The sequence below is a fragment of the Wyeomyia smithii genome, chromosome 2 (assembly GCF_029784165.1).
Source record: "Wyeomyia smithii strain HCP4-BCI-WySm-NY-G18 chromosome 2, ASM2978416v1, whole genome shotgun sequence".
Lineage (NCBI taxonomy): Eukaryota > Metazoa > Arthropoda > Insecta > Diptera > Culicidae > Wyeomyia > Wyeomyia smithii.
Window position 1 is genome coordinate 275323775 of NC_073695.1, and position 23294 is coordinate 275347068.

The following is a 23294-nucleotide window of genomic DNA, read 5'->3' on the forward strand; positions in this document are numbered from 1 at the left end:
CAAACCAGGTATACAATTCTTGTCTAGAAATTTGTTCCAAAATGACCTCAGTACTTACGTCTAATTTCCCATAACGACACGACACAATAATATTATTTCATCTGCTATTTTGTCTTGAAGCTTCCTTACATGAGCCCTTGCCTTCAAATTTTGCTTCGCGTTTACTGCCCATAATCGCATATCAGTCCCAGCTTCATTTTCATTATGTTGACAAAACAGCGTGTTAAGGTATTTTTCTTCCTTAAGTTATTTCAGCTGTTGAGCGTGGTTCATTCCCATATTTTCGACATAATATGATGAGATAGACATTTACAATAACTTCTCTAGAAGAACGACAAAAATGCAGGTATGCGATTATGGTATGCGATTATGGGCAGTTTACAGTCCGATACAACTTGTGCCTTGGAAACACCAAAACAACTTATCCTGACAGCAGATGTCTACTATGATTGTATACATTCTTAACGTAATTCAGATAAAATTTTGTTCGTCTTATCTCGGGTTCAACCTTTACTTATGAAATTACACGAAGTAGGTAATATGCGACCCTCGTTGGAATTGTGTTGTCAACGAGGATACCCACATAATAGGTGGTAGAGGCGATTGGAGGAGAGCAGCCCAAGACCGAATGACATGGTTATGTATTCAGGATTTAGCACAGGATCGATAATCGTACCGTCGCCGCAAAAGTAAGTAAAGTAAGAACACTGAATTCTGTCTTTACGCGACTTTTTTTACGTGATTTTATTTTACACGATTTTTTTAACGCGATTTTCTTGAAATTACGCGATATGTGACATGGGAAATATTGTTCATGAGCCAAGATGTAACACACACATACATACACATACATACACACATACACATACATACACACATACACATACATACACACATATACACACACACTTACCACATAGCGAAAGATTTTGTAACGACGCGATCTTTTTTTACACGATTTGCTTCAAATTACGTGATTTGTTCAAAATTACGGGATTCTTTTTTTGCGCGCAAGCATCAATCGCGTAAAAAGAGAATCCAGTGTAATATGCGGTGATTCACGCACAAATAGATGAATAACTATGATGTGTTAACCGCTTTTTGATTAACATATCCTGTTGAGTAACAACAAACTCGTGTTATCTGCATTGCCCATTTTTAAATAACAACCAAATTCATTCAGAAGCTGTCAACAATATAGGCTTTTAATTTCTGTTAGTAAACAAAGTAGACGTTTTGGCATGAAACGTCTACTTTGTTTACTAACAAAGCATAAACTCTAATCCAGATATCAAAACCATTTTTTTTTGTTTTTTTTTTAATTAAATTTGAATAGTGCACCCTCAGTCATGACTCACTCATGAGCTAGACTAAGTATTGTACTTTCGAAATTGGATTTTGACAAAGCAATTGAATGCAAATTGGTTGGCCTCACCTTGCTCTGGATGAGTGACACTAGACCTACTGGTATAAAATTAATTAACCGAATAATGGAAAGATCGGTTCACAGATTGGTTTACGAACAAAAAGCCGATGCCCATATAAACACGAGACTCGCGGGTAATGCGTTTTAAGTGTCACAAACGAAAATAAGGAATTTTATGGCAATCTAGGCATAGTACACCGAACCATTTTAATTGATAGCTAGAGCGGATTGGAATCGTTTTATAATCCCACATTTGGGTCAACCCAGCAAGAGACGAAAAATTACCATCGTTTTGGTGAAAAATTTCCTGTTTCGAAAACTAGCACCCTTTATGCGGCTATTTCTGTCGGTTTCACTCGTTCCGGCCGATCCAATCAACTTCCAAATCGATTGCTCGCGAAGAATACCTACATGTAAAATGTTTCAAATATGCGTTCGGAATTTCACTCGGCAGACACCACTACTAAATCAATTAATAACGAACAATTTGGCAATAAACCTGCTTTCGAACGACGATCGGGTCGAATGAATGAATTTTTCTCACGTTAAACTGATGTGGGCTTTTTTGTGGTACCGCAAATTGCCGGCAGTAAAAAACATCATATTTCCATTTGAAATGAACCTTAGCTAGGCGGTGGGTATGTGTAGCAGTTCGGGGGCAGATTGGTTGGCCCCGTGTGACAGAACTTTCTGCCGGTGCCTGCGGTAGATGATAATAAACCCGCATTTGATCTGCCGTCGTATTTTTGTACCATCGCATCGCCGGATCGTTACGTGTGCGAAGTGAGTCGTGAACCATAATTACCGCCCGGTTAATGTGCATATCATGTAGACACTTCGGAAGAGCATAAAAATGTGCTGCCTTTCAGCTATTAGTAGCTATTGTCTCTGCTAGGTAGAATGCGTCATGCGACAAATATACATAACGGGTCGCTGGTTGTTGATTTACGACTGGTGGTTTAGCATAATGAAATGCAACAAAAGGTGGACTGTTTGTTGTAATTATGTATTTAAGTGATCAGAAACCTAGTCTGGAAAGGTATAATTATTTATCTGTTATGAATAACTTCTCCAGGCGATGAAATCAAAAGTTCAAATTAGAAAGTCCTAAACGACCAGCATAATTAGACTTTTGCGTGTCCACGAAGTGAAATATAACCTCCTCTGCGCATTATTTCCTCATCATAAAAACTCCACTCTCAACATTAATGATTATTTCAGTGTAACTTTCGAAATAGATTGTGAAAGTTAAGAACTGCAGTTGGACCGTTATGCAACAGAATATGTGCCATAATAAAGAAAATTCAGCATGGCTTTATATTTCGAAACCCCTGCTAGGAGTAATTGAAAAATGTAGCCAATTATAATAAAAATGGCTTATGAATGAAACTAATTTTAGAACTGAAGAATGTATCTTCTATACCAACAGCAGATTCCGTCTATTATCCGCAATCTCTAAGTAGAAACCATCAAGGGGTGCGTCAAAACCGGATTCTTCCCCTTGCCGATGGCTATAGAATGTGATTTTTTTCCTGGTACCACACTCTCACGACTTCGCCTTGCCATAGGTATGTCCGTGACCTTTGATTTCTGCTCAAATGAAATTCAATTCATTGGAAACAATTTACGCGCTGGACTGACAATTTGCCATGACAGAACTAAATAGCGTGATTCCCGATTCAGCTAGGGAGACGCGAAATTGCTGCTCCGATTTGATGGTGGATTCAATATCATCACATTATAGCGAAGCCAGCTGCAGCTGGCTTAAAGAAGGGATATAATGCATGGATCGCTTCTCGTTACACGGTTAATACAAATGTTTTCGTGTTCTCAACCGCACGCATGAACATGTTGCTGAGCCTTCGCATGTTGGTGGATGAAATCTTCAGCTGTGTTATGAATATGTTTACACTAGAGCTCTTCGATTTTGCTTGGAAAAATTAGGCCTTAGAAAGCGGAAACGGCTAAACTACCTGCAAATTTATATTACGCAATAAGAGCTAATGTTCAATGTGTTGTGCTATCTACCAATTTAATTTTTTTTATATATTTTCACCTAATCCATTTTAATGAAACCTAGGTTTAATCATTTTCAGAAAATACACTTCGTGGCAAATAAATCAAATACCTATAGTTTTCATTTGCAGAACCAACTTGTCACTCGAAAATATTTGTTTTTATTTTGGTTCATTAAGGATAATGTTTGATATCACATATAAGGTAGGGAGTCTATTTTAAGCAGCTCATGCAGTCTCCTGTGTATTGTACACGAAATACTCGAAATGTATAGGGTGAAATACAAACATAAGTATATCAATTCAATACTTGTCAATACTTGTTTTCCGATTGAAAATCTGATTTAGCAAATTTTATAAATAATCAATGAAAGTTCCCATTCGAGGGACACTATTTCAATCACTCCGAACCTATTTCAAGCAGTTCGCATCTGTTTGGCAAGAAATTTTTTTCAGCAACCAAATGGTGCCTGAATAGCTATCATGTTGGTTGATTTTTTTCAATTGATGTTAATCCAAAGATTTTACTGTGTTGAACGGTATTTTGTATATTCTTAAGACAGTTAGCTAATCGAACGCTTAATGGTCTGATAAAATTACTAAAAGCTCATAACATCAGACCTGAAACACGTTTACTTCTAACTAGAGATACTCAGAGAGAGAGAGAGAGAGGAAGATAAGCGATGAAAAAATCGTCGATTTGGCAACTAGGTTTCACATGTCAAAGGTGTCAGATCTCTTCTCAAAGCGCAATGTTGACTAACTTTTTCATTCGGCTCGTATAACCGGTGGTGACGATGGAAGTCCTGGGAAATAATAAAGTGCATCGCCAAAACCGTGATGCTGTTAAATTTTATGTTTAATTTAATACACTTTCACCACAATTGATCATTATTTTGTTGACCATACAAAAGGTTTGTGAACCACCAGTTAAAACTCACTGTGATGAGGCAGTTTTGGAGCCTTCTCAATTCATTGTTTAGTAATAGAACATGAAAAACGTATGAAAATAAATATACCCTTTATTGTACCTGAATTTATTGTACCTGAAAACCTCTCAATGTGTTACCTTTCTTGTTCGTTTGGCTCGGATTTTAACATGTTCGTTTGGCTCACAACATTCTCTTCGCATATCTCTCCCTCTGAGTATTGCTACTTCAAACTATTTTTAAACTATTTGTTCTAAATGCTCGTGCAGCCCGCTACTGACTGTGCTGGCAACACAGGCGCACAGTTTGACACATGCAGTTGAGTTGAAATCAACAAAAAGCAAAAACAGTGCATTTCGACCGACTTTTCGCGAGAGTTAGTTACGATCATCACTCTTTGTTGTGAAAAGAAAGGTGTACGCAGCTTGAGTACTAACGTGACTTCTACGTATTCGGTATTCGTGAAAAATATTCTAGTGGTCATCGGCGTAAGAATGTGAACATACACCAGGAGGAGAAAAATAGTGGTGTGGAAAATGGCAAGTTAGGAGCGTTTTGAAAGTTTTACGGTAAATCCAAAAATTCAAAGTGATATTAGGTACTTTGGTGCAGGTTTAGCAGTTTAGCAATAGATGCATTTCGCGCCAACCCGATCAGATGTTGGCAACATCCTCTCACAATTAAATGAAACTTTGTGAGTGTATATGCCTTAGTAAATCAAGACAAGAATAAAAGTTTAGCCAATTCCCTTGGAGTCATTCATTGGCAATTTTTCTCTATCTTTTATAAATATTCAGTCTGGTTTTTACGCGTGGAATACGTACCTTGTAAAGAAACCGCTTTAAAAAACCACGTTTTATTCGAAAATCTTCGTAAAAAACGAGGTAATTGAAAAACCCGCGTAAAATAAACTACCAAGAAAACAAATTTAAAAAATGAGACGCTCTACGACCAGCAGGGCTGATAAAAATCGTTTTCACTATCGGAATTCTGTGAAAATTACAGCCAATCTTTTTCAATTTTCACTTTCAATGCACGCAGCGTCCTTTCAAACACACTAGAATGTCATTCTTTAAACGAGCTGTCATATTCCGGTGAAATAATTCACGCGCATCGTTCACAGTCACGAAATAAAATCCAAATGATACTCATTCCTTTTGGTTAAGTGAAAATGGCGTTATTAACGTGACGCTGTCGTTATCATAATGAAACGCTGAAATTTCTTTCGTGGCAGTATATTTCTTATCCATCACTAGTCGCGTAATGCTAATGTATAGCACCCAAACTGAGTTTACAGTATCACAGTTTACACAATGAAACTGAGAGAATGAGAGAATAAAAAATCTGAAAATTTGAAGTTACATGCAAAAGCGTTGAAATTTTTCAGCCCTGACGACCAGTATTTAAAATTGTCCTCTTTTACAGTCATTTCGGATCCTGCGGAGGGTGGAGGGGTTTTTTAACAAAATCTTTTATTCAATAAACACTTTGACGTTTCTGGTTCCCAACCTGGGTTAATTCGAAACACCGCGTAGAAAAACATAGAGAAAAAAACACGGAAAAAACCTAACTATGAATCGATTTGAATAAAAAAACTTTAGCCCTTTTTTAATGTTAGTTCAGATAAATTGTTGAAGAGAAAGGACGCAAACTTGCTTTATATAATGTCGTTTTCGTTTTCGCGGTGTAGCTACACTTTTCCCGGACTATACTTTGCAGCTTCAAATAAAACATTTTCAGTATTATTGCATTGGTATGCGTAATAATGGGATAGCTATCAATTCGTTTTGTTTTGGTCACTATCGCATTTGTCATTTTGTCTCGTTTCCATTTTATATGTCCATCTCGCAAATGTGCTGAAAAAAAATTTACCTGACACTTTACCACGTGGAACGAGAACCAAAACAAACCAGTTTTGACACATACGTGTGAATGTGTTGGTAACTTCCTACAGGACACTCTTTTTTTTCGGGTGTCGTCAGGGACAGAAAAAGTGTAGGCAGAGACAGAAAGTGTCAAAAGTGTCGTTTAAGTGTAGCTACACCGCGAAAACGAAAACGACATTAGTGAGAGAGGGTGCCACCAGCCCCTCAGTCGAATTGACGAGAAATATGTTAAAAGATAATTGCAGATAAGTCGAACGAAAGAAACAATTTACGATATTTCATAACGTATTTCCAAAATGCGTGAGAAATCATTAAAATCATTTGACAATGCATACAGAGAAATATCAGGCATGTTTTTCATTGCAGCGTTGTCTTGGTTTGCTTCGATTAAGACTGTAGAGTAATTCCATAAAAAATATTCCTTTTTTAAGATTGTAATTTTTCATTCAGCTGAAACTTTGCACAGATTTTTTGTATTTAAAAAAAAAATTTTTTTTGAATGACAAATAATTTCTGAAGAAGGTTAAAATGGCTTGATTGATCCGTGTGTCTTCAACAAAGTTATAAATAATAATTTTGTCATTCCGAAAAAATATACACGGTCAAAACATTTTTTAAAAAAAGCAAAATAAAAATTAAAAACAATAAATAAAAAATAAAAAAAAATAATAAGAAAACAATTTGAAACCTAAGCAAAGTCGTAAACAGTAATTTTGTTCTTCCAGAGTAAAAATATACACCGTAGGACAAACAAAATCTATAAATAACGTAACGCTCATAGGGGGAGGGAGTATCCTTGAGCGTTACGATTTGTTTGACAAGGGAGAGGAGGGAGGAAATTAAGATCAGCGTTACGTAACAAAAGTCTCTGGAGAGACTCTCCAAAAACGAGCCTTTTTAAAGCAAATTCTTCTGCGTTACGTCATTTCTATTCGAATACCTTTTGTTACATATCCAAATATTTTTTTTTTTTGCATTACATACTTTATGGATGTCGAGAACAAAATTATTATCAAGAACTTTCTCGAAAGCATTATACCAATTAAACAAATCCGTTTTGACTCCTAACGTGAGGTTTCCTGGTTGCATAAAAAACTTTGTGCTGACATATTAATCTAATTGACTGAAGTGCAAAAGAACTGAAAATCAAAACTTTTTTTTTGAATAATCTATGCATTTGTGCAAAGTTTTAGCCAGACGAAAAATGGTCGATAAAAATGGTAGCCCGTTTTTCTGTGGTATTGCACCATAGTTTCAATTTTGCCGCGGTTGAATTCACGGATTCTGGATATTATCTTATGGAAGATTTTGAAGACGTGTATAAGCTGAGTTCTTAATTCAACTGTATGTTTTATTTGATATGATTAAGCTGTAATACACATTCCAAGGGGAACTAGAGAAAGTATCGTTCAGTCGAACATAAGAATGCAGATCATCCTGAGATGTTTTCCTTCATTGATTCATGAAATTTTGATCAAGATCAATTCATTTGAGTTGTCTCTTATAAAATTTTCAATTTTATTTTTCCTTGAGTTTCCGTACACAGATTGACAGCGATCAAATGCACCCAGGTTCACGGTACGAGTAGCAGCGGCTTAAGCTCCCTTTTTTTTATTTTTTTTTTCGCTTTGCGGCATTTTAAAGAAAAAGGCTCACGTAATCCTGTTCCTGCCAGCAGCCAGCAGTGTGATGTGAACACACGTGAATTAATGAATCGATCGGTTGAAGGACGCTGCTGTGCAGGAATCAAAGAGAACGAAAGAAGAAGGATGGTACAATTACGCACGTATCACCAATTTTGTTTTATGATTTTCGGTGATGCCATTAAAAAAGGAACAGCAGCTAGAATCTCTATTCTAAGCATTTTCTTCTCAGCCACACAAAAAAGAGCAATCAACGCGGGAAGCACCTGAATAATGGAAGTGTGTAGGAAGACTGTGGTTGAAAAAGGCTCGCTTTTATCGCGTTCAGGGTCTCACGGTACGCTAGCGCATTAGGATAAAAGAATTAATTATCTCTAATTCAGTTTCTCTGGTTGGCATTCGAATGTCGCCTTCTCAGATGGGGTGGATGTCTAACAGCGAGCAACATGACCATTCAAGGTAAAAATCCACTCCTTGTAGCCGTTTTTTAACATATGAGTTTGAATTTGATTCATTGCCTTAATCAACTTAAGAAAGATTGTATTACTTATTTAAAACGTGAAGCAAAATTATCTGTTATTGTTGTACCACTTGAGAGGTTTGTCGACAATCTTTGAAACAAACATAAACACCATAAAAAGGCATTGTACAAAGGCAAGGATGACTACTAATGCTGTACTAGACAGTTACACCAGTAAAGTATGTGCTTTACCGCAACTGCGAAGTGCCACGCATTATTGTCATTGAAATGAAGTTGTCCAGCGTCGGGTTTGTTTTTCTTATTTCGAAACAAGCAATCTATCAACTTATAACCCTGACCAGAAAGATAGTCTAAGACAAAAGGCACTAACCTCTCTAAGTCCACAGTGTAAAACGCAGATTAAACAACCTCTCACGAATCAAATAGACCTTTTAAGCTAACAACCAGCAACAACCGACTGTCCGCACGTTCGATGCATTTAAATTGACCAACATCCCGCTAGATTCATCAACCCCGTCCCGTCCATATGTAATGAGAGTGCGTAACCACATCACATCAATCGCAAACACTACGGCTTTTCATGGTCAGCCTTCTCCGTTCAATTTGTCGCCGATCCGAATCCGTAGAAAAAGCGAAAAAAAAAAACACCGAGAAAACGAATAATTTGCCAAATTAAGTTCCAATTCAGAGCGCATCCAAGCGACCGTCAAAAACTGCGTGCTTGACGTGCAACAACTATAGCAAGAAACGTTGCCACCGATAGAGAAGCTGGCCGGCGACTCGGTCGTAAATGCCGTAATCCAATCAAGTCGAGAACTTGCGCGATGTGTTTGTTTATTTGAATACATTGTTGCGGTCTCCGGTAAACGGTGGCGTAACGCGGCAGCCGAAACAAACAAAAAAACGACGGAGGAGATTAATCTCAAACAGATGCACTGATCGCACTAATGCAAGTTTTTGCCATGTTGAATTCATTTTACGATGGGCCAACTAACTGTTAGTTCAATCTTCGCTATGCATGTTAATTAGCTAACTGCTATGCTTTGAACAGTTTAAAACAAACAGCCCAGTCTCAAGCCTGACAATATCATTAGAACAACTGGCAACTCGCACAACCCCTTCGGAATTTTCAACAGAATGAAGCGTAATTTACGCCAAGCTTGAAATGTCAGTGAAAAAAAAATCAAAGCAAGCTGCATGCAAACCACGCGGCAATCTTTACCAAAGTAGGTACTCTCAATCGATGGCGTTTAATGCCTTAGTTTACTGTAAACAGTGTGATGAACGAACCGGAGTATGCGAATTTCAGCCAACGGCTTTAGTGAAATTACCATTCAAATTATCGTGCCACTCTTGGACCAGGCCTTGGAACCTAGCCTGCGGACGGCACTTCGCGAGATGGATTTTAAATAAATTAACGGACTCGTTTGGCTGCGTTGTATTTTATGTTGTCTGAGCACGATTCAGTATTTGGGACTGAGTTAATTCATTTTTTTTTTCAGTTACCACACAAAACTGTTGATCAACGTGCAATTGTATCTTCGTGCAGCAGGTTAAAATAACTTGATTTTTGCTGTGTAAATTTGAATACACACAGCCAAAACCTACATTCCGAAATGACAATGAGGAATTCACGAAAACTCATCTGAGAAGTTGGCAACACAATTTTGGATTATAGTGAAACTTTGGGAGTTTGTGTGAGATAAGATAATTGGCGTGAAATCCTTTCAATGTGCCATTATCAATCATTGCAACCTGTTTTCGAAATAAATATAAGTTACAAAACATTGTTCCTTTCCACTGCTCAACACTAGTACGAATTCGGAGCAAGTGATGTAACAGAAAACACATGTTATGGTCATATAATAAAAGTAACAATTCATTAATTTTATGCTCACCCAAACCTGTTCAATATTAATTCGCGCAACCTTGCCATAACGAGAAGAAAAAAACAACACTCCGTCGGAATTAATTAGTCATCAAAGGCATTATTCCCACCTAACAGTTCATTAAGGTAGCAACTGAGCAGAGCGGGTTCGCTTTGTATGGGCTGTCTTATTGATTTCGTTCTTCACAACGGCAGACACATTGTCTACGTGTTGCACATTGCGCCTGCATTGGGTGTGCATTTCGGACGCCCTCTGCCATTTCCCACATCAATAACAACACGCATTCGGGTGTAGATGCACGGATGCTGCTGCGGCGGCGTTGGTGGATTACCAACAGCGACGATTTTCAATGCCAATGCACTTGCGAAGCGTTTGGCGTATCGCATTAAATACAATGGGCGAATAAACTACGCTTGTATAGACAATTTACCATCGATCAAGTTTGTTGCATGGAGCATCAATTTGCATACTACCATAAAGTAACTGCGGAGCCAGAGCCAGAATGGTTCTGCCGTTTGCTTAGAAGCACCGCGGGAAGCATTTTGAACGGTGAAGTTCAACTGCTGAGCAACCACAACATGGAGATAAAACTGCCAACGGACGGGATTGGTGATTTATTCAATTGGTTGTATGTTTTAGTGGCGATGATTAACACTTTATTTATAGATCATCCGCAGCGTAGAATGGAGTCATCAATTTGATTAGGTAATACACGATGGAAGGGTTGATTTATTTCCTACGCAATGTATCGGTTTGAATTAAGTAATAAAAGCGAGCTGCAGATCGTTTTGTGATTTATTATTGTAAAAATTCCACTCTAACGCAATTGGTTCATTTTTTTGTGTTACTTTAGAAAGAGTACCTAGATAGAACCAACTTCTAACACGAATCAAATATACACACAGAACACAGCCGAAAATGCAGCTGGTTTTTATGCTAACGTTTCGTAACGTGATACGTTACAGAACAAATGCCTCTCCAAACGACCGCTGATCAAATATTGATAAAATCAGCCACTCGCTGCTTCCCCTCGATTGTATTCAATCAAACAGAAACCGGCTGCGATCACGGGAAGGTCGACCGATCGCGCCCGGTCGTCCGGTAAAAAACGCGCGACGGCGGCGGTAGCCCTCATAACGATGATGGGCCTCCGTTTTGTAATATCGAAGCTTAATTATACATTTTCACTTTCTCAACAAGCCAGTAACATCTGCATATTGTCGCTCGTATTCGTTATTCACTTCCTTCCGCGTTTATCGGACATTTTATTTTAGACTACGCTTTCGTTTAGTGTCAGAGGGGTCAGTCTACACACTGGACTGCACGCATCTGCGTCAATATCGCATGCTTATCACACTTCATAAGTGGATCGTGGTTTTAGCATCTGCTACCCTTTACCATAAATTTTCTGGGATTTTCGATTGCCGTAAAACATGAACAATTGGAATTTGTCCAAACACAACCTTGTCATGATGTGGGAGTGAAATTCGACAGCTGGCTGTCCCTCAGAGTACAACAATAATAATACGCCCACACAGCACACTTTGATCCAGCGGATAACAAGTTCGTTGGCTCATCGAAAATTGATCGTCAAACTCCATGAAACGGTGTTTGGTTAGAAACAACACGACATCAACGTGATGATACCGTTAATCATAGCCACGTTCGTTTCATTCATAAAAAACTACTCTACTCACACTTCGCTGACGTTGGCCGGACGTCTCACATAGGCCATCTTTTAATCACTTCCGTTCCCAGCTCACATTATATCTATCCTAGGGGAGATGTGGTAGAGCCGTAAGTTTCCGTACGTAGTTTTCAACAAACAACCAGAAACCCAATCTTTCCCTAAAAGGTCTGGTTAATTAAAACGAGCGCGTCTGGTCACACGATCCTTCGGTTGCACCAAACCGACGACGCTCCCGCACTTTCCGACAATTTTTTCCAATATTTACACATCACACGATGCGTCGTAAATGCTGGTTTGTTGAACGTGTCATCACTTTTATTTGATACCGATTGATAAAAACAGCAATCCCCGGCTGTCCGTGTCATTTGAACGGCCCAGCCTAGCTTGGGCTTTTCGGTTGTGAAACGGGATATGTACATATTTGCACTTGAAATTGCATCAATAAATGGATGAAAGTCCTCACATTAGCCGCCATCGAATATACAATACTAGCAAAACATTGATCGTTGTTGGAACTTGGAGAATTAAAACATAAAAAGGTAAAAACGTATGAGGAAAAAAATCCGAACAAACTTTCAATTCCAAATTAAAATCTTGCGCAACATATTTTTCTATAATTGTTTGTTTATTCAAGTAATGTAACTCATTTACAAACCTCATAGGAAAAACTCAGCTTCACATCGCGCTGATTTCCTGATCCTCTGGAATACTTGCTTTATAGCTTCCTGAATTTCGGATGTTTCAATTGTTTTGAGCTCCTTCTTGGTTTTTCTATCAAACAATCGACGTTTTCTGCTCTTTAACCTTTATGGAGACCATTAGCTTCAAATTTGCTCAGAAAGTTTCAATAGACAGCTGGGGCACATTTTGAGGATTATATTTTTACGGAATAAACCCGATATTGCCTTGCCGCAAATCCGCTAAAGTTACATTAGCATAATGTACCAATGCAAAATCTGGCCAAAAACTACTTTGTCATTGTTATGGTACCTATATTCCAAGCTTTGAACCCATTTCATGCAGATACTTATTCACTGTTTTTGGATCAATCTGATATTTATTACCCAGTTCACGATATGAATTCGTCGACCGACCAAGCGTCGATACCTCAATTTCGCTCGAACTTTGCTCTCTTGTAAAGTGCATTTTCGTACGGAACCAGATTTTCTTTTGAAGGTATTTCCATTCTCGAAGAGTTTGTCAATAATGTATATGATTGTTTTTTTTTTTATATCCATGAACTTTTAAAATAGTGGAACACTTCACTTTTAGATTTTTCTTAATTTCGCTCACAAAAATTGCAAATCAATTTACGACTGTCTTCTTCCGACAACGCCTTTTTCCTAACATAGCGTCACTTGACAGAATAGACTGGTAGTGTTACCAGTTATATAAAAGTGTTGATTTTGTGGAAAAGGATTTTTAGTTTGTGCAGCACTTCGAAATCGTAGACCAATTTAAAAGTTGTTCGGATTTTTTTCCTCACACGTCATTTGGAGAAAAAAAAAACAAAAAAATGTGCGAATGCGCTTCAACTCCATATTTGCATAAAATTTTGAATATATTCAAACCGAAAATTTTAAAAATATTCAACAATGGCTGGTAAATTCAACAAAAGCAGCAATTCGAACATCCTCATGACTTTCAGCGATACAAAATAACGTAATCAAATGTTGCGAAACTGAGAGTGCGTTACATCTTTTGCTATCTGCTTCATTTTGACAGGATCCTCAAAGAAGTTTAGGGGTTAAAGGGTTTTACAGCAACACGCTATGGGTTATATTGTTTGCGTGTGTGTAAAAGCTTAATAAAAGGTCCTTTTCCGCTGGTTGTCAACATGAAATGGCATTCATTGCGTCTTGCGAGGATACAAAACCTAACAAAAAGGAGAAGCGAGTTACAAAACAGGCGTGGTTTCTTACAACATTAAAATGGGCTAAATAGGAGCCTGCTTCTGCTGAAACCAATTATTTTACTTTTGGATGGTGTGAGCGTCAGACGTGGTTCAGTAGCATCCTGTAGCAACAGCTGTATCAGCAGCGAAAAGCTACAGCGGTATCCAGCAGTGGTACTGGTGGCGACAGCGGCATTTCTTCTGGTGAAGTTCTTCCTTGTTTTGGCAACAACACAAGCTCTCTGGATCCTGGCAATCATATTCTGCCGGCCGTGTCTAGTTTTCATTGTGAAAACAGCTTTCCGCTGTGTTGTCAGAGTATCTCATCCCTTTGGCGTGATAGCACAGAGATGCGTTCGTATCCGATTTCAAATTGAACAACTAATTGTTCTTTCAAGGACAAAACAAATAAACAATTGAAGATTTAGGATTTTTTTCGGTTCACGATAAAATTGGCAGTAAAATTTTATTTTAATTTGCATTCACTCTGACTGTTAAAACTTGTTCGCGCCGCATAGTGCTTGTTCCATTCCTGTTCAGAAACTGCAAGAAAACAAAACTTAACATAAAGGAGGAGCTAGTTTCAAACGGGCGTGGACTCTTACAACATCAAAAGCGGCTATATAAGAGCCTGCTTCTGCTTAAACAAATCATTTTACTTTTGAATGGTGTGAGCGTCGGACGTAGTTCAACAGCAACGAATAGCAACAGCTGTAGCGGCTGCGGTTAGTACCAGCGGATAGCAACAGCTGTATGTTGTTGATTTTATTCCCCACGCGAGAAAAAAAGCGTTCTTCGGACCTTTTATTATAGCATCGGCTTTACTCTCGTGAATCATAATCACCTGACAGTCCGCTCGGATTTGTGCCGGAGGATGCTGCGCTGTGAAGGCTGTTGTCATAAGCGCCAGCTTTGCATGTGTGCCAGCAGCTGTAGGGCTGTGTCTCAAACGTAAAGGAAGCCGGGAGAGCTATGCAAAACATTGAGAACCGAGTTAGTTTGAAGTTTGCTGTCACGGAAAGGCAGAACTTTTCAGAGCAATTCCTGGCAATCAAAATCTGCCAGTTATCTAATTTTCAGTGTGAAAACAGCTCTCCACTGTGTTGGCAGGGTGCCCTAATCCCCACTGTCAGGGTGGTAATAAGAGCTGAATGACCCCTCAGGTTAAAGGCTCTATAATAAAAATCAATCAATCAATCAATCAGGGTAGTAAAGAGATGGAATCAGCATCATAGCCGATTTTAAATTGAATAACAAATTATCCTTTCAAGGACAAAACAAAAAAATGATTAAAGATTTAATATTCTTTTTATTTTCGCGACTGGTAGAACTTTTTTGCGCCACAAAGTGTTTGTTCCCTTTCGGTTCAGTGATGTCAGCACACACAGAATTTTGTTGTCCTCCAGCCGCATAGCTACAAAATGCAACACGCGACAGCATGAGCAAACTGTTGCGTGACAAAGAGTGCGTCGAATGTTCTGCTATCCGCTCCCATCCGAAAAGAGAATTACCTGAAAAGTTTTCAGGCAAAGCCAAGAGCGAAAGTTTGACGTAAAACTACTTAATGAAATAAGTAAGCATAGGCATATCAAAATCAAAAGAACAAATTGAAAACTGTCTGAAACACAAGAAATAATGCATCGCGCGTAAGAAAAACATTGGTAACATTATAAGTAACAACTGTAATGAAATATTGTAGGGTATCGGCTTTATTATCGTCAGATTTTACCTATTATCATCCGGGGGGTTAATGAAGTCATAGAGAACTAACCTTTTGCAGGAAAATGCTCTGGATTATGAAGAACCATCATGCAAGAAATTAACGCTCTAGGACATCATTTACCCCCCGGACGAAAATAGGTAAAACGTGACGATAATAGAGCCGATACCCTAGGTAATCTGCATTTGCTTGACTAAATAAATAAATTTGATTTTCAGTTGCTTCTAATGTAAACCACGGTTTTGTTTGAAAATTATGGGCATTATCATTCAAATTTACGTGGAATATTATGGGATATTCTGTCATAACGATAGAGGCAATTCTTTATCTGCGATTCGACATAAATATTGGCACTAACTGATAACTAACTAATACTAACTGATTCTGCGTTTTTTAACTGCTTTCGAGGTAAGAGTTCCTACGAAAAAGCTTGAAACGACATACTTTGCGGCTTGATCATTGATAGAGCTATTATGGTTGTGCCCAGTATGATTATTGATACATTGAAGTGAGATTTTCATTTTTCCCCTCGCAGGTGTGAATATAGACGGTCCGAAAATCATAAATACATCTTCTTTCTTGAATAAAACAAAAAATACAGGATTTTTCGGGTCATTTTATTCTGAAATATAAATAATAAGTGTTTTCTTTCCAGATTCAATTCAAGTTGGGATTATTTTTCGTAGGATACGCGAGTTCTCTAACTTTTCTCTTAACACTGCTCATAAGCTTTTGCACAGTGTGTTCTCCGACCATTTTTACCACTTTAAGCCAATCTTTTTTAAATTTTTCAACATTGTCCGTTGGTTTGACATATTTCCTCAGCTTTGCCTTGGTCAAAGCCCAAAAAGTTTCAATAGGGCGAATTTCAGGGCAGTTTGGAGGATTCATCTCCTTTGGGACACAAGTGACATTATTTGTTTTATACCACCCTAGTGCATCCTTAGAGTAATGGCAGGAAGCAAGATCGGGCCAAAAGATTGGAGGATTGTTATGCTGCTTAACCATGGGTAACAACCTTTTCTGCAAACACTCTTTCACGTAAATTTTACCATTCATTGTGTCATTTGTAATGAATGGACGAGATATTTTCCCACATTCACAAATGGCCTGCCAAACCATTACCTTCTTGCAGAGTTTTTCGCTGTAAATGGCTTTCACTGGTCCAGGGACATCTTTTCCCTTCGGTGATATATGAAATTGCGGTCCTGGCAGAGTCTTATAGTCCAGTTTTATGTAGGTTTCGTCATCCATGATAACACACCCCATTTTTTGGCCAGGTGTTTGTCATAAAGCTTCCGAGCTCTCGGTTTCACAGATTCAGCTTGTTTTGGCTGCTTCTGCTTCCGACGGGTCTGCAGACCCACTCTTCCCTTGGCACGCATAACGTTTCTCGCCGAGGTTCCAAGCTTTCTCGCCACATCTCGTACTGATACTGGAGGATGCCGCTTGTAGTATTCCTTAACCTTTTTGTCCATTGTGGGATCAACAGGCCCGGGTTTTCTACCACGTCTTGGGGCATCAGTAAATGTGCACTCTTCACAATACTTCCGCAATGCGGTTTGAACTGCTCCGACACTTATACCTTCTTCTCTGGCTAATTTTCTTATAGAAAGACCACTCAGGGTGCCCCATTTGTGAACAATTCGCTTTCTTTGCTCGAGAGAAAGGCCACGCATTTTCAAAATTTCGCACTAAATGTTAGAAAAAATGACAGCATCTGTTTCTTTTGGATGTAAACAACAGGACGCAGCCAACGTTTGGTTGAATACTGCACGTTATTTGAAATGACGGTTGATCGTAAGTGTAGTTATAATTATCGGAACGGTCTATATATTTAATTTCAATGCGACCAGTACTCTTCACGCAAATATCGGTTTAAAATTAGATTCTTTCGATTTGGTTATCTTGCGATTTGCATCGGGTGGTTCTGTAGAAACGTGTTATTCATTAAAGTCAATACTCGAATAAGTAAATTGTGAACCTTTTCCCTAAGAAAGCTGGTAATTATTATATGTGTATTAACCGAAAAGTTAGTTTCTACCACTTCTACTATTTAGCTCAATCTTCGCTTATGTATAAATGCATCACGATAGTCTGAATTTAATACGAAAAAAAAAACCCGTGCTCATCTACGTCAACAGAAAAAACGCCGCTTGCATCAAAAACGCTTAGGAATTCGTTTTCGTTTCGATTATTGACCAACAATTCCATGCGAGACCGAATCAGCAATCAGATCCTATCACTAATGTCCCAAAAACGTGGCAAACTTGCATCGTCTTGACGATTGTGGCAACGAAGCGGAAAGCTTCGGGCATACAATTTCTCAATATGTTTTGCCAAACGGAATACATTACCGATGGCAGCTTGCATTCAGAGACTGAATCGTTGATGAATCGACATCACCCACTCTAATTGTAAGACGACTCTGTGGTCAGTGAGATCGATCGACAAGGTGAAACTGCACTTATATGGCCACAAACGATACATTTGAACACTTTGTCATGTCTTCGAGTGCAGGTTTTTGTGGTAGGTGGATCATCTTCAGATCAAACCGATAAAAAACAACGTGGAAACATCGACAAACTGTTTGCTGTTATCGGACCGTGTAGGCAAAAAATCGAGCCACATTCTTTTATCAAGCGTGATCAGCCAAACCGTTGCTAAAATATTACGTAGTTGATGTTTGTCTTACGTAATCGTTTAGCTGCCAAATTAACTGAAAGCAGAACACCGCGAGAGGCTAGTAGTATTCAAGACATTTAGCTCGCGGTAATCGAACGTCTCTCGGCTTGCGATACGAAAAAGCTATAACGATAATGACCACGTAAAATCATATTTAACGGACAGAGGCGAGTGAGAGTGTACCTACATGCAAGTTGTAAATTATGCGTTCGAGGCGTTCGCTTTTCCGAAGTATTTTATTATGCCATCGGTCCTTGATGTTACGAAACTCAATGACACTGACTGATAACGTCGCAAGTCCGCCTCGACTCTCGAAGCAACGACGTGTGCTTTTTGAATTAAAGAAGACAATCTTAATGTTGCTAGCTGTGGAACCACAAATTTTTTTTTTCTTCATCTAAGCTGTGGAACCACAAATTGTCGTGACTAATGTCAAAATGACTGGTTTCGGTTCGGCGGTTGTGTCAGACTTTGTCAACATTGGCGCTGTTATCAGCCCACACCCAGGGATCGACCGATTTGATGGCTCACAACGGTTCGATACGCACTGCAGCAAACCGGTGGACGGAAATCGGTGACATGATTCTTCCACAAACAATACTAATTCGTTCGATACGCTCGTGATATTCATAAGAATATCGAGGGAAACCCGTCACCGAGCGTGTTGCCCTCCCCGGTTGCATCTGTTCGAGAGTTTGTATTACACGGACAAGTGAGTGACGCTCGTGAACGACAGTCGACAGTATATGACGCGATTCGATTTCAATAAATTCGATTCAGTTTCGATTTACAATTGCTTCCTGCGGCCGGTCAATTGGAAGAGGATGTAGTAGAAAAAATCGCGGCGGAAAAGCTCACAGGGGGCTGTTCCACGAATGAGTTAAGATCGCCGATGGGCAGTGAATGAGAGAGTGATAAAGAACCGCTAATATATGTGTTACATACGGTTGTTTAAAATGTATCTAACCAGATTTACACGACTATGAAAAAATACGAATTTAAAGCATGCTGAATAACAGTGTGTAACCAATATAATGAGACCAAAAAAAGACAGATTAAAACAAAAACGAACTCCGCAGCTGCAGCAATGTTTTCACAGCGGAAGAGTAAACATTTTCACATTCAATTACCACACCGCCCAGAATAATCACAATTCCGCGCTTTGCCTTCGCTTGCAATGATGACTAACTCGATTACGAAAATAGATGCATATCTCCTCTCAGCGGCAAGAGCACATCGATGATGTTACAACCTACAAACAACTGTGCCCTAAACTGTTGTTGGTGCAGCAATGAAGGACTGACGGCTAAGTTCCTCATTTGTATGGTATAACCACCACGCATCAGGTAATCTACTGAAGGCTTCCAGCTGGGTGAGAATTCCCGGCAGGGTCTAATGTCACACCGATTGGCACGCGAATGGTACCTCGGTTCTCCTTTACCTTTTCAAGACCGAATAAACCTAACGAAATCAGAACAGACATTTGGCAGCCGCCTTTTCGCTTTCAATAAACTTCGCGCCGACAATGTTCGCCCACTTTTTCAATAAGCCAATACATTAATGGTTTGGAAAAGGGCGAACCGTAAACAAAGATCTGTGGTCTGTCCTAACAGAGATTTACCATCACCAGAAAACAGTTTTCCTACAAACATATATTTATTATAAAACACAGCATCTTAGAAGTAATTAAAACTGACCGTTTCAACTGATAATTTGTGCTAACCTAAGTGATACCTCTGGCGCTCTGTGGTGCCAGCAAGAAACGTTACGGATTAATCATCGTAAACAAAAAACTCTGCACGACTTCTTGCTCCTTTGTCAGCTCGGCTGGGACACCCCCTTCTTGGGTTGGAAATATCTTGACGTTATGATCATTGTTTACACCACTCTAGTCGTTACATATACACTACACAGGCCTATGGTTTGTATTGCCAATTAAGTCGACGTCGTTTTCACTTTCAATTCGGTCCATAGAGCACACATTCAGTTGAAGTAAAATATATGTGTAGCAGTGACGAAAAAACTTACACGCTTGTTTTCGGTAAACGTTGCGTGAAAGTTATCCATGTTGATTGAAAAAATACGTTTTATATTGTTTATTAATTCAGACCACTATGTGTAAAAGTAAATTGCTCACCTATGCCATAATAACGAGATTAGTATCGACAGTTGTTGACTGTACGCGCACAACAAATAAATGATTGCTTTGATTTCCACGTTTTATCTTTTTTTTTTTGTTTCAGTGTTCAATTGCAGAAAGTAAAAAGTAAATCTTTTTATTTATTTTATAACACAAAAGTGAAAGAGCTCGGAATGATTAACTTCTGAATCATACAGCAGACGGAAGGTCTTTCGTTTGACGTGAGTATAATTAAAAGCAGCACCATGGCAGAATCGCAATGTTACCGCAGGCCGCGCTTTCGAGACTGCGTGTCGCAGCGACGCGCTCGTAAATATTGTCATTAAAATGTGATGACTACTCACACGTAACGTGATGTAAATATTCTCGATTTTCCTGACCGTGCGACCTCTTTCGAGGGATGCAAGCACCAAGCATCGGCGGACACGTCATCGTGTTTATTATGATTGTTCTCGCCGACTGCTCTCGTTGTTCGGCTCATTTTGTGGGGGAAATTTCGCTTCGCTCGCCACACTTGGTTAATATCATCAGATCATCAGTGAAGCGTCGCCGTTACTTGTCGGATGGATGACAAAAGACTACCGCGCTGACTCTCGCTGTAGCGAGGAGTCTTCATTCTACCCGTAGGATGGACGATCCAAGAATAGTAATTTCGGGTGTTCAGAAACGGGTTCGGGAACGAACAGGCTTCTGAACTGCGATACGGGACTCGTAATTCGCAAGTCAGGTGAGGTCATCTGTTTTGAATCATGATGTTCCGCTGCTCCCATCCCCAGGTAGCGAAGAAGCTTGTGGACACCCGCACCAAGTCACGACCGTCGTGGCAAGTGCCGTGTGTTGGCGGGAAACATAAAACGTGGGATAGTCATGAGCGAGAACCTCGTGTGATTCTGGAGCTCTACGTACTGGGAATATCAAGCTGCGATGGAGAAATGAATAGATAATCTTTTTCTGAAAACCGACTGAAAGGGCCTCCTTTGAAGCAGGCCAGTGCAATTACAAACAAATTAAGAGTGCGCCAGCAATCTTCAGGCAGGAAGAGACGCACGTAAACAATCGTCGTTACAGACATAAATACTTTCTCTGCTTATGTTGCGTTAAGGAGAAGAATTTTAAGCCACCGATATGCAAAGCTGGAGGAAATACTTTCTTTTGTTTGTAGAAAAAAAAGAACGGCTGGAGGAAGGTCTGAAAGAATGCTCAAGAAATCATAAAGATAAGTAAATATTTACACCGCAAAGAACGGATCAAAGCAACCGAAGGTCTAGTTTTGGGAAGCGATGCTTGTTTGTACTACTAACACAAAGTGTGATCAATTCCATTCTATGCAATCAACGAAGCGATGAAATTCAAGACAAATTTTTGTTTTGTTCTAAAATTTACTTCACACGTGGTGCTCATTGCTGAAGATTTCACAACTGAATGGCGAAAGCAATGAAATGTAACTGACTATTTTTGTCCTTTTTTAAACAGATTTTAGAAATGAAAACCTGACAAATGAGACTCGTATATACTAAGCGTATAACTTAAAAATACAACATACATACATACTTACATACTTGTAAGTCTAGCGTTGTTAGTATTAATCAAACGAGGCATCTTTAACTGGTAAACCAATGTTTTTAATACAATCCAAATACCCACTGTAAACTGCATTGTTTTACAGGGTTTACAATTTCCTCGTAACACCAATTGATTTACATTGCCGGCCTTCCGAAAGTAGGCCATGGCCTTGAGCGAACACGTATATTTACAAACGTGCCGTTACCATACGATACAGAGGAAGACGTCTTCGAATATTCGCATGAAGCAATTTGAAACAAAAAATCATTATCACGTTGCATCATATCTGTACCCCATTCCGCAGCACGCATCACGTCACTTTGGCAAAAAAAATAACTTTCCACACGTTGTTGGTGGATATTATCTTCTCCACCTGCTGCAGATACTGATACGCAAGTCTACGCTTACGCTCAAGGACAGATCGGATCGGCAAACACCTCTCGGATGCAGCAGCGTAGCAGGTGAGTTTACAATCACGTGCTAAATGCTCTCCGCAGCACGGTTTCAACAGCTTCGGTGGCATCACGGCACGGGAAACCTTTCGAAACGGTCCAGTGAGTTCCTAGTTCGCTATTGTTGGTGAGTCTACCAATGAAGGCGCGCTTGTTATTATATTTTTTAAACTGATGCAGTCTGACTGCCAATGTTGATGGAGAGATAGCAAAATTTAAATTTTTAATTTCTTTTCTCTATCATCCAATGCCACTGGTGAGTCACGTTTGTTAGCTAGGTTCCAATTAAAAAGCCCGAACGAATGTTTGTATAGAAGCAGTGAGGTGAAAATTCTCATAAAATTATCAGAGCATTTTTTTCATTTTAGGATTGCCTGTGAATCTGTGATCTAACCTTATTCGAAAATTGTTCGCTAAAGAATATTATTATTTGGATTGTCCAGCGTCGTACGTATCTGATGTTCCCCTTCGGAGATAGGAAATTTTCTGCGTCCGTCACGGTGATTTGCCGTCTAAATTACTCCATCCGTCCATAAGTCACTGGCGCATTGCAGGGGCGGGCGTAGGTATCCATTAGATCAAAGGGCGTGTTTTCTTTGTAGGCATTGTTTCTGGTCGACATTATCATTGGTGCGTGATCAAAAAACTTTAACAATAGAGATACCAGGAAGCTGAAACAATGATTCGTACTAATTCAAATAACCAAGCCCAAATAATCATACTCGGTAGTTCACTTCCTTCAGATAAACAGATAAAAAACAGGAAAAAATATGTATGTGCAGATTGTATAGAATCAACAAACTTTTTGTTGCAATTTTTTTTTTATATATTGTAGGTGACCACATGCTATAAACTTCGGTAGATAGTGGTGCGATCTAGCC

The 23294-nt window shown here is 39.1% G+C and overlaps 1 protein-coding gene and 1 long non-coding RNA gene across 2 annotated transcripts in view; both read right to left on the minus strand.

Moving 5' to 3' along the window:
• LOC129722918 (pro-interleukin-16-like) overlaps positions 1-23294 on the minus strand; it is an 86024-nt gene that overhangs the window by 39953 nt on the left and 22777 nt on the right. The window lies entirely within an intron of this gene.
• LOC129722921 (uncharacterized) lies at positions 19754-20675 on the minus strand. Its single transcript, XR_008727679.1, has 3 exons — positions 20396-20675; positions 19956-20289; positions 19754-19900 (listed from the first exon to the last, which is right to left on the minus strand). It is a non-coding gene; the product is annotated as an uncharacterized LOC129722921 (long non-coding RNA).